Source organism: Artemia sp. Qi Xiang Cuo, chromosome 10, assembly GCF_049724085.1.
Source record: "Artemia sp. Qi Xiang Cuo chromosome 10, ASM4972408v1, whole genome shotgun sequence".
NCBI lineage: Eukaryota > Metazoa > Arthropoda > Branchiopoda > Anostraca > Artemiidae > Artemia > Artemia sp. Qi Xiang Cuo.
In genome coordinates this window covers 22,271,828-22,290,191 of record NC_142803.1, presented here as the reverse complement: position 1 = coordinate 22,290,191, position 18,364 = coordinate 22,271,828, and the positions used below count along the sequence as shown (strand labels likewise).

Genomic DNA, 18,364 nt, shown 5'->3' with positions numbered 1-18,364 from the left:
TTCAGCAATCAGGGGTATCCTAGTGGCTGGGGACCAAAGCATCCTATATCTCGGGAACTTGAAGAAACCCATTGTGACATGCATACCAACGAGTCTCTTGATCTCTTTTTGAGTGGTACCAATGCTAACTCCATTTTTCTGTATGGAGTACAAGTTTGTGTAGTTGGTACACCTCTCATAAAATTCTTCAGGAAAATACTTATCAAAGTAAACAATCGGGTCAAGGTCTTCGTCGTCATCAGAGGCTAAGGCTGTTGTAGGAGGGTTCCACTTGCCATTGTTGGAGGGAAAGGGGCTCTTATGGTAACGGAAGTTCCTGTTCCGTTTTTCCCCGTCTCTGCAGCGGGCTGTCGTGTTTCAACATCTAAGATATCAGAATCCTCGGTGTCTTCTTCTTTAGGAGTTTCGTCACTGTCAGTAGGCACGTAAGCTTCCTCCTCCTCGCTATCAGATAGGTCCTCCATTTCATACTGCTCACTATCAAGCTCGTCAAAGATATCCCGGATTTGACCTTCATCTTCGATGCGCCGACTACTTCTGGAGGGTCCTAAAAAAAGGAACAATTAAACAAGGAAGAGAAAAAGCAATAAGCACCAGCTGGTATCACTAATCACAGTTAGTATTGTATTTTCTGTTACACATTGTCCTCAGCTGAGGACACGAAAAATAAGACTGCAATGTCCTTCGAAACTTGTTTGACATCTGCATTCTGCATTTTTTAACGACATGAAGAGATATTCTTGAGCCGGCTAGATGTCCCACAGATCGTTCCTTGTTGCTTTGTCTCTTTCTAGTGAAAAACATCAACTTATGCACTCTGTCCTCAAATGAGAACACTCAACTTTTATACCAGCGTTCCCTAAACAAAAAAAGTCGCAGGCATTTGAAAAAGTTTTCTATATTACTGTCAAACATTCAATTATTCATGCTAAAAAACCCAAATACCTCAAATTCATACATACCGAGTTATAGAATTTCAACTCTTACCTGGTTCAGGACTTTTTCTACCATCTGGCATGATAAATCCAAGAAAAATCTCCAAAATTCTGTCTATGCCTGGACTAAAGTGAAAAAAAGATGGCATGCAGGACTGACTTGTGCAAAACTAAAAGATATCACCAAGAAAGCGTTAGGAGCTACCTAGCGGTACAAATTAAATCGAGAAGTTGACGTACACAGGTGAGGACACTATGCCTGAAGGGGTTAAGTAAACAAACTAACCTGTAATTAGGTTTAATGGTTTTACTCATCGCTAGGTTATATGGATTTTTGACCCTTCATTAGAAGGAGTCAACATGTGGCTTTGATGGAGCAACCAAACCTCAAAACCAAATGCATTATTTACTGCTTGGCTTGTGTCCTTCTAATCCCCTTCTGTGCCCTTCAAAATGCTATGCGTCTAAACTGAGCACATTAGATCGATTTGTTCAATCTGTTTTAGTAACTCATTGGGTTTCCAAGATATTAATTTTTCTACATTTTTGTCGAGATTCATGATTTTTTTTCCTCTCACGTGAAAAAAAGATTGGAAAACTGTGATTTTTACTGAATTTGCTGCTGTCGTATTTTCTAAACTTGCTAAAAAAAAAAAAGGTAAAACAGATCCCTTTTCAAAAACTTGAGTTTATTTCCGTGTCTTACTCCTGATGCATATGATGCAGACTCTTACGAAATATGAGACTTTATTCATTTCTATTGGCAGAGAATACGTAAATTAAGAAATACATAATATATTTTTAATACTTTTTCCTTCAAGTTTTGCCACAGTCTCACACTTTTGACAAAACTTATGGTTCTGTTTGTTCACCTGCTTATAGGAATGATTGCGTACCTACTGAAGTTTTCGTTTGACCAGAAAAGAAAGCAGGAGTTGGTGTTTTGTTTTGACTATAGGTCTAAAAAACATTCTCATCCCTATTCCCTTCAAATATCATCTAACTACGGATACTTTTCAGGAAAGAAGGACACCCCTATCCACTAGGTTTAAAAAATGTCTCATGAATGGGAATATATTATGCAAATACAATAAAAACACCATTTGTATAGTCTTGTTCCTCTAAAAAGATTCCCCCCCCTTTACCAAGAAAGTGAAATTGAAGTGAATACCTGCCATCAAATGGGAAAGTACATAAGTCTGGATTGTGAGTAGCTCACATATTCTTGTTACCTCATGAAAAAACAACCACCATTATAACACAAGTCAAGACAATTTGAAAAAGGGTTGAAACTTCTTTTGAAGGATCAAAATAATACCTTAAGTATTCGAATTACTTTCGTTACCTCAACGTTGGCAAAGGTAGAGACAAGAGAGGATAACGACCGATCACGACAGTGCTTCCACTGCCCTTGAGTTTTCAGGGGATTCTCTGAATTCCCCAAACACAAAATTGGGTTCTCTTTTGTTTCCATGACACACCACGAAAATAAACGTTTGTAAATACACAAATATTAAAACATTAGTTGTTAAACATAAGGGTCCGTTGCATGATGTGCATCAACATATCAAAGTAAATACACGATTCCAACACCTTTAAATTCTGGTTTTATTGGGCGAGATGTAACTCTACTAAAGCAGTCAAACCAAGAAAGATCCAAAGACACCTTTTGGTGGGTGTGTTGCTAAGTATTTTATACAGTGTGTGTTCAACGACCAAACACTTAAACTTCAGAAAAAATAGAAATTTATGATTAATTTTTGTGTTGATAAGGAAAAGGTACAAGAACAAACACACAAAGAAACGACACAGTATGGAAGACTGCGAAAAGTCACGGTAAAGTCCCCGATAGAACTTTGTTCGTAGACCCCCTAGCAAATTTCTTGGTTTTGAGAGCTTAATTCATAAAAATGAGCAAAAAGGTTAACTTCACAACAAGATGAGCTCTTTGGACCGTGAAAATTTGGCCTGCTATAATTTCCATTCAAGTTGCTTTTTAGCTCTCCGAGAAGTTTTTAATAGAAAACTGAATTATTTACTTTGGAATTGTTTCAAGTTGGTTTCAATTTGCTTTAGACAATGAAAAGTTCAGCTCAAAAAAAAACTGCGGAAAAGTCTGATTACGAAGTGATCAAAAGCAAGATCGTATGAAAACAAAAGAAATATAAAGAAAGTGGAGAAAGCATTAAAATATGAACTAAGGAGGTATGAAGTGGATGCCATGGAAAAATTGCCGGGGATCTGGAAGATGCAGCTAGACGGCATAATAGTAGAATATTATACTGGCACGTTAATAAATTGAGAAGGAGTAGTCAATCCGGACTTGTCCCAGTTAAAGGTAGGAAGGGGGTCGCAATTAGTGATAAGGAAAAAACTAAAAAGAGATGGGCCGAACATTTTGAGAACTTGCTTAACCGAGATAGAGTTGCAGGAATAAATATAAAGGAAAATGAAAAATTTTGTGATACCTTAGATGTGAAGTAAGATTTGTTTTGTAAGGAGGACTTAGCAACAGTACTAAAAGGATTAAAGAATAATAAGGCTCCAGGTGCTGATAGGGTGGTAAATGAGTTTCTTAAATATGGTGGCTCTGAGGTTAGAAATAAGTTATTGATGATTATGAATATGATTTTTAAAAAAGGGGAAGTACCTAACGATTTTAGGCAAACCTTAATTAAGCCAATTTATAAGAAAGGTCATAAAAGTGAGTGTGGTAATTATCGAGGTATTAGTCTGGTCTCTCTAGGTAGTAAATTACTTAGTAATATGATACGTTTTAGACTGAGAGATGCCGTAGACAAAGTTTTAAGAGAAGAACAGTGCAGTTTTAGAAAAGGTAGATCATGTGTCGACCAAATTTTCGCTCTTAGTCTAATAATTGAGATGTTTCTGAATTGTCAAACACCTTTGGTCCTCAGTTTTATATAGTATGAGTAAGCTTTCAATTTTGTTGATAGAAGAGCTTTAGTAAAGGTTTTATCCTTGTATGGTATACCAGACAAATACATTAACATTGTTTGAAGATGAAAAGGTGACGTTGGGTAATGAAAAGATTGATCAGGTGGGCAGCTTCACTTACCTTGGTAGTATTATTAGTAAAGATGGTGGGAGCAGTGAAGATGTTAAAAATAGAATAGCCAAGGCTCAGGGTGTTTTTTCACAGTTAAAAAAAAGTCTGGAAGAATAGAAAGATAAGTCTGCAAACCAAGATTAGAATATTAGAAGCTACAGTGATGACAGTGGTCAAATATGGCTCTGAAGCATGGACGCTCCGAAGAGCGGATGAAGATTTGCTAGATGTTTTCCAGAGAAACTGCTTAAGGATTGTCCTGGGTACCCGGCTGACTGACCGTATTTCAAACAATAGGCTATATGAAAAATGTGGTTCAATACCGCTCTCTAGGGCTATAATGAAAGAAAGGTTGAGGTGGTTAGGGCACGTTTTACGGATGAAGGATTACAGATTGCCGAAGATTGTTCTTTTCGGCCAACCATCTAGGGCTAAACGGAAAGAAGGTCGTCCCCGTCTGGGTTGGGAGGTAAAAAAGGAGGTAAAGGATGCGGCACTAGACCCTTAAGGTCCAAACCGGCGGTGCTGATCTCCGTTTCATGCCTTTTCAGCCAAGAAGTATAATGGGGGGCTGGGGGCCAGCTATCCTGTGCTTTCGCACACCCTTCCTGTTTACCTTCCCCAGATTTCTCCAGGTACCCATTTAGAGCTGGGTTGACTCTGGCTAAGCTTACAGGGTCACACCACTGACCCGCGTCCCAACCCAAGAAACTGACCACACCAGGGATCAAACCCGTGCCTCTTGGACAAAGAATTCTCAACCCAGCGCGCGTCCACTTAGCCAGGACGGTTGGGAGGACGTCATAAAGAAAGATTTAAAGGAAATGGGAACTTCGTGGGCGGGTGTAAAAAGGGAGGCTTTGAATAGATTGGGGTGGAGGAGGATCGTGCGTAGCTGTGTTGGCCTCAGGCGGCTTGGTGCTATGGTGAGTTGTTAGTAGTAATAGTAGTAAAAGCAAGACTGTTTCTTCTATATATTTATCATCTTTAGATCAAAGTCGGGAAGATTGGCTTTTGGTAACTGACAAATTTGGGGACCTAGGTAAATAATATTTGTAAGATGGGATTTAAAGCCTAAGTTAAGGGCTTGGAAGGTTTTTTTTAAGCTCCCCTTTATCCATACTTCCCTACTCTAGAACACAAAAATCTCATGAGCTTAAAGTGTTTGTGGCAAGTGAATGGAACCTTTGAGAACGAACACAAAGCCTAAATTAGGACAGAAAAAACTGTCTTCAAGACCCTACAACAGAATATCAACTTCTTGCCTATCTTAACCACAGCAGTGTTCTTCACGTACATAGCACTAATCACTTTATTGTATTTGTCTGGTGCACCAGACAAGGATAGAACCTTTACTAAAGCTCTTCTATCAACAGAATAGAACACCTGCTCATAATCTATAGGACTGACGACCAAAGGTGTTTGAAAACTCAGGCACTTCTCAATTATTAGCCTAAGAGGGAAAATTTGGTCGACAATTCCTCTACCTTTTCTTAAACCGCACTGTTCTTCTCTTAAAACTTTGTTTATGGCATCTTTCAGTCTAAGAAGTATCATATTACTAAGTAATTTACTACCTAGACACCAGACAAATGCCTTGATAATTACCACACTCACTTTTATCCCCTTTTTTATAAAGTGGCTTAATTAAGGTTTTCCTAAAATCTTTAGGTACTTCCCCATTTTCAAAAATCATATTCATAATTTCAGTAACTTATTTCTAACCTCAGAGCCACCGTATTTAAAAAACTCAGTTACCACTTTATCAGCACCTGGGGCCTTATTATTTTTAATCCTCTTAGTACTGTCACTAATTCTTCCTCACAAAACAAATCTTCATTCACATCCAAGGTATCATACACTTTTTCATTTTCCTCTATATCTTTTCCTGCAACTCTATCTCGGTTACGCAAATTCTCAAAATGTTGGGCCTAACCGTTCACGGCCTTAGGCATCCGTGAATAAGTTCTAAGGTGAAAGAAGAATTTAGAACAATTTTTGGTGGCACCCACCTGCCCTAGAGTCTCAGGCAAGTGACCCAAAACTTGGAAAAGTTGAATTTTTCTCAGATTGATGTACTGAGCTGAGGCAATGAATAGATGTTATATGAAAAGTTATTGGAGATTGTGGGCATTCGTGAATACGTTCTAGATTGAGAGTGGAATCTGGTACAATATTTGGGGGTGCCCACCCACCCAGAGTCTCGGGCAAGTAGCCTAAAAATTTGAAAAATACTTCTGAAAAATTGAAATTTTCTCAGAATGTGGGGCTGAGCTTAGGCAATGAATAGGTACTATTTGGAAGATGAAGATGACTTTAAACGATTTTTTGCCTATTATTTCAAGCAAATTAGTGGTCCTGTGTCAATTCTAAATTCTTGGACAACCTTCTTAAGACCATAGGCGGGCGTGCCTTGTTTGCCTCTACTTCCAGGCAATCTAACGGTCAACCTGCCTGAGACTCTAGACAAGCTGGTGTGCCTTTCCTAAAACTAACAAACAAGTATTTGTCCAATAAGAGAGTCATACTTACTACTGCTGTTTACCCATGCAGCCATTTAAACATTTTCCTCTCAATCACTTGGACTATCTGTCTTGCTTTTTTTTCTACAACTAGCCATGTCTTGAAGCCTACTGCAAAATACTTGATTTTCAATTCAAAATCAACGATCTTGTTTTGAAAACCACTCTCCTTGCGTGCACGAAGCACACACAAGGCAACAAACATGGACCCATAAAGCAAAAACTTCATTTTATACGATTTGCCTGATTCAATTTAAAGTGCAAGTGGCCGAAGGGCACCTGCATAGGTCGCAAAAAAAGACTAAAATTACTGCCTGGGCTAGGTAATTACATAGACAGAGAATACAACAGTTTTTATTCCCGTTTACTGCTCGTGTCAAGAGTTTCCCGGGTCTTGACGTGCTCACCGAGTCATCCTAAGTTCCGCTACCCATACCAATGGGTTTAGGTTGACCCCCCTTCATTTCATAGTACTTTGTTCTCACCCTTTACTCTCGATACAAACTCCTTACGACCAACACTGAATTCATTCAAGTGAATTTTCGGGGACATGCCCTCTGACAAGACAAATATCCCAGTTGTAGGCTTAGTCTCAGCAGATTGCACTGCTCTACCGATTACAACACCCCAGCCGGTACCCAAGTCATCTAAAAGTGATTTTGGCATTTGACCTTATGGAATGTTTGATTTATTGACGGTGAAGCTGCCCTGTCTCTGTCTCCCGAGAGCAAGCATCCGCCAAACCTTGGTTCCGGAGCACTAGCGCCCATTGCTAAAAGCTAAAGGACCAGGTTATGTTTAGCCACCAGTGAGTCCGAACAAACGGTAACGTTGTGAACTCTAGCACAGATTCTACCTTCAGAGGCTTTCAGGTATAATCGCACGGACGTAGCCTCGCACCGTCGACCGTTCGACCAAGTGCAAAACCAAATGTCCGAACCTGCGGTTCCTCTCATACTTTTCAGGATTACTATAGCAACGGCTTTGAACGTCTGTAGGGTAAAACTAACCTGTCTCATGACGGTCTAAACCCAGATCACGTTCCCTTTAGTTGGGTGAAAAATCCTACAGTTGGGGAATACTGCTTCGCACTGAAAGGAAGAGCCAACATAGAAGGATCAAAAAGCGAAGTCACTATGAACGCTTGGCCTCCACAAGCCGGTTATTCCTGTGACAACTTTTCTGGCACTTCTTGCTTAAAACTCTTAAGGCCAAAAGGATCAATAGGCCGTGCTTTCGCAGTCCGTACTCGTAATGAAAGTCAGGATCAAGCCGGCATTTGCCCTTTTGCTCTACTGGAGGTTTGTGTCCACCCTGAGCTTGCCTTAGGAAACCTGCGTTATCATTTGACAGATGGACCACCCCAGTCAAACTCCTTATCTGGGACTGTCCTCAGCATGCTTCGAGAGGTGGACTCCCTTGATACCAAAAACAAGTCCCCTAATGGCCTGGCCACCATTTCACTGAGTTAGTGAAGCGACCATGATAGTAGTGGTATTTCATGAGAGTCACACACTTCTCATGTCACTCCAAAATGCCGAACTAGGGTCATGCTCAACAGGGTCATCTTTCCCCGCAGATGTTACCGGGCCCGTTCCCCTGGCAGTGGGTTCGTTAGACAGTAGAACCCTGTTTTCGAAAAAAGAGGGAAACACCCCCCAAAAGTAATAGAAAATTATTTAAAATAATAACATCTGATTCAGCGTATCAGTGAACCATATTATATTGCTTTCAAGCTCCTATCTGCAAAAATCTGGAATTTCGTTTTTTTTGCCAGATGAAAGGTTTTGTACGTGTTTATTTGTTTTTTTTTGTTTTTCCTTCCAGGGGTGATCGTATCAACCCAGTACTCCTAGAATGTCGCGAGAAGGTTCATTTGAACTGAAATTAAAAGTTCTAGTGCCCTTTTTAAGTGACTGAAAAATTGGACTAGTCTATTTAACAGTTACTTTTCGAACCAATTGATCTAACATGTTATGTTGCACATGGCATGACTATATGCGAAATGGCAATATGCTATTTAAATCGTCAGACTAATTGTCACTTAGAAGTTATTTAGAAGACATTCTAATTCCCCTATAAAGAACAAGTGTTTTCCAGTAAGTGTTTAATAATGTGATTAAACAAAAACAAAAAGTTTTCTCATGAGAAAAACATTAAAAATAAAACGAAAAGAAATAATTCTGTATAGGAGAGGGGCTGTTCCTATCAGTACTCCTCATTGGTTATGCATAATATTTTTAATACTTTTAATTATTTTTAATACTTTAAGTTTTGTTCTTAGAGCTTCCGTAACTATTGAACCGAGTCACTTCTTATTTACAGCTCGTTACCAAGAACTGTTTGACATAATATTTTTAATACTTAACAAAATTTAATTTTTAATAATTTAATTAAAAAAAATTCCCTTATTCCAAATCAGCAGTCCTTGTGTTTCAATAGTCGTGCTTAAGGAATCAGGAAAAGAGTCAAACTTTACCGTAAAATCGAACAAAACTACCGTCAAAACTTAATTAAACTTATATATTTGAAATCAGTGGCGGATCCAGGGGGGCGCCCCCCTAGCGTAGTCTAAAGTAGTGTAATTTACTTAATTAACTCAAGTTTGTGTTAATTAAACTTGCTCCTAACGCAAGTTTATCGGATCAACCTATTTTGCGCCACCCCCCTAAGAAAAAATCCTGGATCCACTCTGTTTGAAATCATTAAACAAACCCAGGTATTTTTAATAGAATTGATTTGTATGAACCGACAGTGATCGATATTTTCGAGTGCTAGTTAGACATGTCGCTCTTGAATTAAAGTTTTTTGCAAAAAACTGTTTGACCTTATGATTCCTCACTTTCCCCTCGGAATCCCAGATGAAATACTGCATATTCATAAGACTAATTTCATTCAAGCATCCGCAGACAGAGATCAGTTTTCTTTGGTATTCCTTTGCCTGTACAGCACGATAACACTCATGTTCACGGTCATTTCTTGTTGACTTGTGAAAATTAACTCCAACTCCCCCCCTCCCCCAGAGATTTTACACATTTACGCCACAGAACAGCACTGATTAAATATTCTGTACAAGATTCAAGAAACTTGAAAGATTATTAAAGAAAGGATACCTACATATATATAATACGTTAACGTGGAAAGACATGTCGTTAAATAAATCTCCTGATAAAGTCAAACTCAAGCCTTGATCTCGACATAAATCATTGAAAAAAAAAAAAGCATATATATTTAAAGCATCTGCTCTCCGCTGAGTATCATTTTTCCCCTCAGAGACCAGTCATGCTCGTGACTCACGCATATTACTATCCTGAAAATTATCCACATTTGATAAATTTTCTACACGCTTTTCTCAGTGTGTTAAAAATTAACAGAAGCGAGTCCTATTTTCTGTGCTAAAAATTGTACGACGGCTATTCGAAGCCAACCGGCGGCCAATTTTCGAACGTCACGTTTATTGACGAACGAAAAGTATAATATTATATTACAAAAAATCATTATACTTTTGGTTGATTTTTTATTGACATTATAAGAAAGAGAGAGTACCGACTCTGCTAATGTGACAAAATGGAAGTTGTGCAAGCCACAACAACTTTAAACTTGCTTTGATAATTGAAAAAAAATTGGTGGATAATTTTTTCCAACAAAGAACGGGCGTAAAGAATAAAGATTATTCACGTACAATTTAATTTTTTTTATGCGTAAGCCTGAGTGGTCCTTAAAGGATACGTTCAAATTTCAATACCAAAAAAGTTTTACTTTTATTATAAAAAATATATTTTTTTTTAGCACCTGTAGAAACGCTCAGGAATATAGAAATGCTCCAAACCAGGTGGGACAAAGCAATATCAGTCTCAAAGGAATGCTAAACCTTCTTAAACTTTTTGGTACCATATTTTTTTTAGCTTAATATTGATGATTTTTCACCTACAGTTTTTTTTTCTTCTTTTCTTTTAATTTGGCACCGGCTACAGCCATAAATCACAGAAGTTAATATGAGTCTTTTCAACAAAAATGGATTTGCAATTTTTGTCAAAATTTTGAAGATAGTTGGTGAGTAATGTGATTAAATTCCTCTTTTTCACTTTCCATTAGATCTTCACAACAAAACTAAAAAAAAAACTCAAATAAAATTCTCAAATTTGAAAAACCCTCTGTTCCTGGGAGGGGAAACTTTGTTCTGCGGGGATATTTTCTGCCAGGGCTTCTTTTACTTGGGAGGGGGGGGGGTAAACACATAGAACCCAAGCGTTGTTCAGCTCAATTTGTCTTAATCCTGTACACTTAGATGTTCACACGTACTGAAATGTGCACACGCTCATAAGTCTTGCGTTTTACTAAAAGAATATTTTCACGTAATATTTCAATACAATAAAAATATAAAAGTACATCCATTAGTTTGTCTTACCTTGCTACCCCATTATATCAATCAATGAGAATAAAACTCTGCTGGTCTCTTCTCTTTATTCTTCGGGTTTACAATTGCAGAAGGGATGCTATGTTTAAGAAAGTTTCTACCCGATTTTGACACCATGCTCCGATTCAAAGTACCCCTATAATCACTCTAGATACTGTATGGATTTGCGTAATAAATCTCTCTCTCTTTAAAAATAGGAGTTAGTATTTGGGGCCCATGTGACACCAGCTGATGTGCCCAACGTGCAGACTGTATACCACCCATGGTTCTCCAAAATCTATCAATCTAGTACAAGCTTAAGCTTAGAAGCTTTTAATGAAAACAAATGTTTAAAACGTTTTAAAGAGAGACAATAGAAAAAATAACTAGTCTTCAGTTTGAAAATAGGCGTTTTTGAATAATTGGCCTTAAAAGTCAGTCTTACAATGGGCTTTAAAAACGATATGTAAAGAATTTAGAACATTGAGGGTGATCTTACCGATTTTGGTATTTGAATTGTGTGTTATAAACCGGTTGGTAGGATTCTGAAAATTAGGATTCTGGAGTTTTTGATAATAACAAATATTTAAAAAGTTTTGAAGAGAGACAAAAAAAGTAAATGGTCTTCAGTTTGAAAATAGGCGTTCTTGAATAATTGGCCTTAAAAGTCAGTGTAACAATGGGCTTTAAAAGCGATTAGGAAAGAATTTAGAAAATATGGGGGGGGGGGGGGTAACAATTTTGGTATTATAAGTGGGTTTTATAACCAGGGTTTTAGAATTCTGAATAGTAGGAAGTGGAAACATTGCATAGATCTAAAAACATACAATTTATAGTTTCAATATATTTTTGTGGGTTATTGGGGTTCAAGCCGTGTGTTTAAAATTAAATTTACTATGAATTCTGCATTTTACGATTTGTTCCCTGAAAAAAATAATAAGTAAAAAAAAAAAGAAAAAAAAGAAAGCGAGACAACAAAATTATTGACTGCTCCAAAGTGAGTTGACTGATTAACTTTGAAAGATTTAATTAATTTTTTTCTAAAGATTATCTGACCGATTTGTTATAACAATTGAATTGTAGTATTAACTGCACAATTGTATGGCATCACCAAAGAGCTAAATTTGGAAGGAAATTCATTTTACTTGCATTGTTTGACGAATTTGCTCGTAAAAAAATTGAGAGGAGGGGGGTTAAAATATTGTAACACCACCTCGTGCTGCATTTGATCCATAATATCTCTTATGTGTAAAAGAGATTTTTGCTTTTTGATACGGCTTCGTCTATCCGTTCCTATCAATAATATATGACTGAATGTGCACGTAATTGATTTAATTGGGTAGTGATAGCCTACATTTTGCCGTCTATTTTTATTTTATATTTCTCGGGCTAAATCAACGACACTACCTATTAAACATTGAAATATAATTTGTGGAGAATAATAACTACCTTCATAATTCTAAATTCACCGTTTATGTCATTGTAAAAACTTTTCAGAAAAGTTAACTTGACGATCCAGCAATAAGTTTCAATATTATAAACGCGGCAAGGGTAACCTTTTAAAATTTTTGTAAGGTTTTACTGGATATTTTTAATAAAATAAAAGAAAATTTTGTCCGAAAACGTATCCACTTCAGGCTTCTAAATTTTTTTTGGCGAATTGAAAGTTCACCAATCCTCACGCCATTCATAATTTACTAAAACATTTTATTAGATCAGCTTTTGTAAGTGTGCAACATGCCTATCAATCTCTTGGGATGCCCCTACTTTCAACAAGGGAAGTTAAAAGATAAACCGCCACATGAGCGATAAAATAGCTAAATTTTGCCATCATAAGCATCGCTATAGAGCTGCCTAAGCAAAGAGCCATGTGCATTCAATCTTATATTATTTTTTTTCCCCCAACAAGGGTGGATCTCTGATCCGCCTTGTTGTCCTTGTTTCAATCAACCAAAAAAGGAAATATCACCATTTTATGTCATAAATAAAGCAATAAAAAAAATCGAGCATTGAGTGAAAAACATTGTTCATTCTTCGGCGTCTTCGGCATCTATTTCACTAGCATTGTCCATTTCCATATCAGAGGTTTCGCAGTCAGTTAAAAGGGCAGTGGCTTCTTCCAAAGTTACCTAAAAATCAAGATGAATTAGTCATTTTAAATAAACATGGCAGACGAATATGGGGATGCAACAACAAAGACTAACAGGGAGGTAAAGATTTACATCTTTCTAATAAACTAATCGCAATTCGGCCCCCTCCCACGCTAATTTTTTTTCCCACATTTACGTCCTAAAAATTTTGAGACGGTCATTTTGGTATGAATGTTCGAAAATTTAATAAACCTATCGTTGCTGATAGATTAAAGTCCCACAGGTCCCGGGGGAAGGGCTAGCTACTACAGAGTGGTGCTGCCAATGATATTTCTTATATGCCTTTTTGAAAACCTGCATGTATGCAGTTTTTTCGTTTAATTGGAACGCCCCCAAACACTTCCTAGAAGTTTCACCTTAATACTCTTGGTATCATAAAATACAAATGTAATAATGCTAAGTGTTGAGACATCTCTAATAGTAAACTGTACGAATAATGTGGTTCAATCCCACTCTCTATGGCTATAATGGGAGAAAGGTTGCAATGAATAGGGCATGTTCAGCCGATGACGGCTGACAGATTGCCAAAGATCGTCCCTAACATCCACCTAGGGCCAAACCGAAGACAGGTCGTCCACGAATGTGGTGTGAGGATGCCGTCAGGAAAGATTTTAGGGAAGTGGGAACTTCTTGGGAGGGAGTAAAGAGGGAGGCTTTTGAATAGACTGGGATGGAGGAGGAGCATGTGTATCTGGAGTTGTTAGTAGTAATAGTTGACGACAGCATTATATTAAAATGGCAGGTTTTGGTAGCCAAGTCCGATCACGTTTTTTTCTTAGGGAAGTATCCTAAAAATAAAGTTTATATCTTTTAAAGGTCATGACCAGACATTAGCAACCAAATAATTTTTTTTAATTTTTAAGGGAAAACTGTTGGTAATGAGCAAGTTCTAGTTACTTTTCAGAATCAGTAAATGAAACTAGGTAAAAAGAAAAATATTATATATTGAAGAAAATCAGCAGGGAATGGTTGTATTCGTGTCTTCTGGTAGTTTCAGCCTCCATCCCCCTTAAGACTCCTACCTTTACTCGCGACCCCTATAATCATATAAGGATTTTTATAATGTTTCTTTTTGTTTCATATTTTACTGCACCTGTTCATCTTGCAATTGCAGTATTGATTTCTTTCTTCTCCAGTAGAATAATCTAGATCACATATTGAGATTTGGGTTGCAGAGACATGCTTTTTTTCTTCTTTTTTTTGTATATTATTTGTGGCATGCAATTTGAATTTTAAGTTTAATTGTGTCTTCTGGTTTTAATGGAAATACTTCCTAGTTTTATGAGCTTTTTTGGAAGAAAATACTAACCAAAACCAAAATAAATTCGCTGCAACCGATCACCTTATGGCATAAAAATTTGCTGCTTCTGTTCCATTACTTATTAGTCACGTGACGTTGGGAATAGAGTTTACAGAACTCTGACCACTTTCTGAAGAGTCAGTATGTTTAAGATTGAATTCATAACTTCATATATTTTCCACAAAAATTTTCGATTTTCTTTTTACTTCTGTCAACCTCCTCCGAAATAAGTTCCCGCTTATGTGCATGTTGTTAGTATATATCATCATCGATTTCTCTTCAGCCTAAAGTCCGGATTGTATTAAAAATAGGGATGGTTCATACATGCTATTTTTGGTTTAGTGATGTCAATAGGGGGGTGGGGCGTGTGTCTCCTAGACTTAAAGAAGTGTGTGTATTAGGGGGGGGGGCAAACTCAATAGAAAATGTTTTTTAACATTTTCTAAAAAAAAGAAAGAGTTACAGAAAGAAATAGAAAAAGTTAGAGAAAAAACGACAAATTTACCCCCTCCTAAATTTCCGTGAATTGACGCGATTGTTTTGGTTTATTATTGTCGTCCTGTGTAAACGGAAATTTTTCAAAACGATTGTAATAAAAAAAAGTTGGTAGATTCATTCGGTTTTAACAAGATTTCTCCTGATTTGTTGTTCGATAGCTAGTCCAGTGGTCCTAAACCTTATGGTAATTTCAGAATGCTAATAAATTTTTAGGTATGTTTGCATACTCTATTCAATTGAGTGTTGAAATAATTATCGCTTTCTCTCGTTCGGGTTGACGTTGAGTGCAAGACTTCTAAGTTTTTTTTTTCTAAGTTTTTTTCTTCTAAGAGGTAGAAGAGGTTCTTTTACCTCTTAGGGGTGGTCTGTGGAACAACTATTATGGTGAGTATGGGCAATCGAGGTATCGAAAGATCATCTTTTTAGATGTTAATAATGTATTTAAAATTAATGATTCTGTTTGAAAAATTTCTTTTTTTTTTTTTTTTTTTTTAAATTCAGCGTTACTCATTAAGCGCATCCCATTTTTATCCTGTGTTCCAGAGAGAAAATGTTTGCTCTTTGGGATCATAACTGAACTTATTCCATTTCAGGACTTCCCACAAAAATCCAACGACGGAAAAAAACTGAAATATTCTTTAGACAGGACAAAAAGAAGTGAATTCCCTTTTCCCAGGGAACAAGTTCTTTTCAAATTGCCCCTTGTAATAAATCAAAACAATGTGGACGTTTAATTAAACTGAATAGTTTGCTTAGCGGTGATACTCTTTTTTTAAATGGAAACTTGAGGAGGCGATAAAAAAAAAAAGTAAACAGGATGGATACCACCATCAAGCATAATCGATCCCCATTACCGTCACTTGACATTGGTCAACGGGCTCGTATTTGCCAAAAGGACCGTATTTGCCAGTATTAAGCGAACAGAAGACTAAAATGACCATCCAAATAGATATATTAGTATCTAAAATTCAGCTCACAAGTAATATGGCTATAAACATATATGTGCACACGGGATGTATTCTGAGACTAGTGAAAAGACCCCCCTCCCCCAAAAAAGAAAGAAATTACAACCTATAAGTACCCTTGTTCATATTTTCAACCCCCCGTTTCCTTCTTTAGTCCTTAGAAACCTATAATTATCAAACCCATAGGCTCGTACTAAATCCCTATCCTGGGTTTAACCCCCCACCCAAAAAAATGTCCGACCCGTAAAAATCTGACAAAATTAGTATAAAAATTCTTGATAAGTTTTTGTACCCCCCCCCCCCCCGGAGAAAAATCCTGGATACACCCTTGGCTCGTAGAGGTACAGCTATCAATATTCCCAATCTGATTTTTTAAATCTGATAATTTATAAAAGGTTTTTTTAAAGATTTCTATATCTTGGCACTCGCTTGATTCTTATCTTCACAACGTTCACAGTATGAAGCTCCGTAAAATGATCCAACAGGTCAATGAACAAAAATAGTTTTTCCTTCAGGTTCCTTGAATGGATCCTTACTGAGCTGTACTTCAAAAACGATTTCAATGTTCACACACACAAGACAAACAACAGTTTTCAACATTTTTCTGCGCGTTTAAGGTACACCGCAAACACATAAAGAAAAAAATAAATAAAAAATATGGTTTGAGATGCCTTCATCCTTCGTTTACCCCACAGTTTATATAATTATCCAGTATGATCTTTCCCTATCTCGCCCATTATAAAAACCCGGCCCGAGGTGCGAGTGTTCCAGAGAACGTTTTTGCAGATATAAACATAAGCGGCATTAGACCTTTTCATGGGTAGACAAAGAATATTCACCTACGGAACAAGTACTGACAAAACCACTTGGCCGGCTCAACCAATAAGTGGACAATAAGTGCAGAAATAAGTGTGAGGAGCTTTTTGTTCGCACCAAGAATGAAGAGCCAGAAATCATTTGCGGTAAACTTACTGGATAATTTTATAAACTGTGGTTTACCCATTCACAATGAAATTCTACTAATAACTATCTTTAGCTAGCGCTAATTTGAGCCAATAGGAGGTTTTCATAGAATTTTTCAGCCAATCAAAAGTTCTATGGAAAATCTTATTGACTCAAATTAGCGCTCGCTAAATCTCGGTATTAGCGAAATTTCATCGTGAATGGGCCTTAAGTTAATCAATTCGGCAAGCGAACACTTTTCAATACAAATTATGAATTGAGAGAAGAAATTTTGACAAAAGAGGCATTATTTTTTTTTTTTTTTTTTAATTTACTCGAAAAAAGAACCATCTATTTATCCTACAAATTCTTATTGGGGGTGGGCAAGTCAATTTTTAACCACAGTGCTAATTCAATTGTTGACTGGATATCTTCTTTTAAATTCGGTTCTATTCAGTTTTGGCCTACGTCATTCTCCCCTCTGCTGAGATTGTCATCAGTCTGATGAAAATATTCAGCATTTTTTGTTTGAGCGCCCATCTTTTGCAGATGATTCTAACATTCTAATGCCAGGGTGCCAAAAATTCAAGAAATTTTTTGGACTAAAATTAGCCATCACTTCCTTCGTCAAACAGAATCATTAATTTTAAATACATTATTAACATCTAAAAAGATGATCTTTCGATACCTCGATTGCCCATACTCACCATAATAGTTGTTCCACAGACCACCCCTAAGAGGTAAAAGAACCTTCATGGTGATTTATACCTCGCCACATAGAAGAAGAAGAAAATATGTCATCTAAACCCCAAAACAAACATCTACAATTGGTTAAGAAAACAGCTGATATTTCTTGGTACTTCCAAACAAGGTTTACTTGTTAATACTTCTTTCAACATCTTCATAGGGTAAACAATATGTAAATTCTAAAGACGAAAAAATAACGTATTTTCTAGTCCTAAGTATTCAATAAGCCATACCAACCTAAAATAAATCACACCTACCAACCTAATACTCTATACTATTGTAACACTAATATATAATAGCATGAACAAATAAATACTACAAGATAAGAAAATGTTTGGCTGGAAAAAACTCCAAAAATTTATTTTTTAAGTTCTCAAACAATATAAACAACCATACCCTAATACTACCAGTGTTTAACCGTACCCTACTACTGTATATTCCCTTCTTTAAGTAAGACTATATCAGATTTTGATTTTTGGGGAGGGGAGTTGAAAGAATATCAAAAATATTCCAACATCCAAAATTCATCTTTTTTTCTGAAAAAGCAAAATATCCACCAAAAGTTAACGCTTTTAAAAATTATGGGGAAATTCGAGCTTAAAGTTTACGAACAATGCCAAATCATTTTTTTTTTATCTCCATACTACCATACTCAAAACACTGCCAGCTTAGTATTAATGAAAAATATGATGTAATACCAAACCCAGTACAGCATAGTTTTCCAAATATGACAGCAGAGTAAAACACTCAGAAAATACCTCTCTACAAATCAATGTTTTCAAAAGCCAGGATTATTAGATTGTTTTTCTTGTCCAAGAAACTAATATAACTTAGCTTTC

General features: G+C 36.7%; 1 protein-coding gene, 1 long non-coding RNA gene and 1 pseudogene across 2 annotated transcripts in view; 1 reads left to right on the top strand and 2 right to left on the bottom strand.

Annotated features, from left to right (window-relative positions):
- The window catches only part of LOC148947582 (uncharacterized), a 140,850-nt gene that overhangs the window by 66,922 nt on the left and 55,564 nt on the right, over nucleotides 1-18,364 (bottom strand). The window lies entirely within an intron of this gene.
- Nucleotides 1-18,364, top strand: part of LOC148947583 (uncharacterized) — a 111,189-nt gene that overhangs the window by 83,276 nt on the left and 9,549 nt on the right. The window lies entirely within an intron of this gene.
- LOC148947584 (large subunit ribosomal RNA) lies at nucleotides 7,095-8,166 on the bottom strand (annotated as a pseudogene).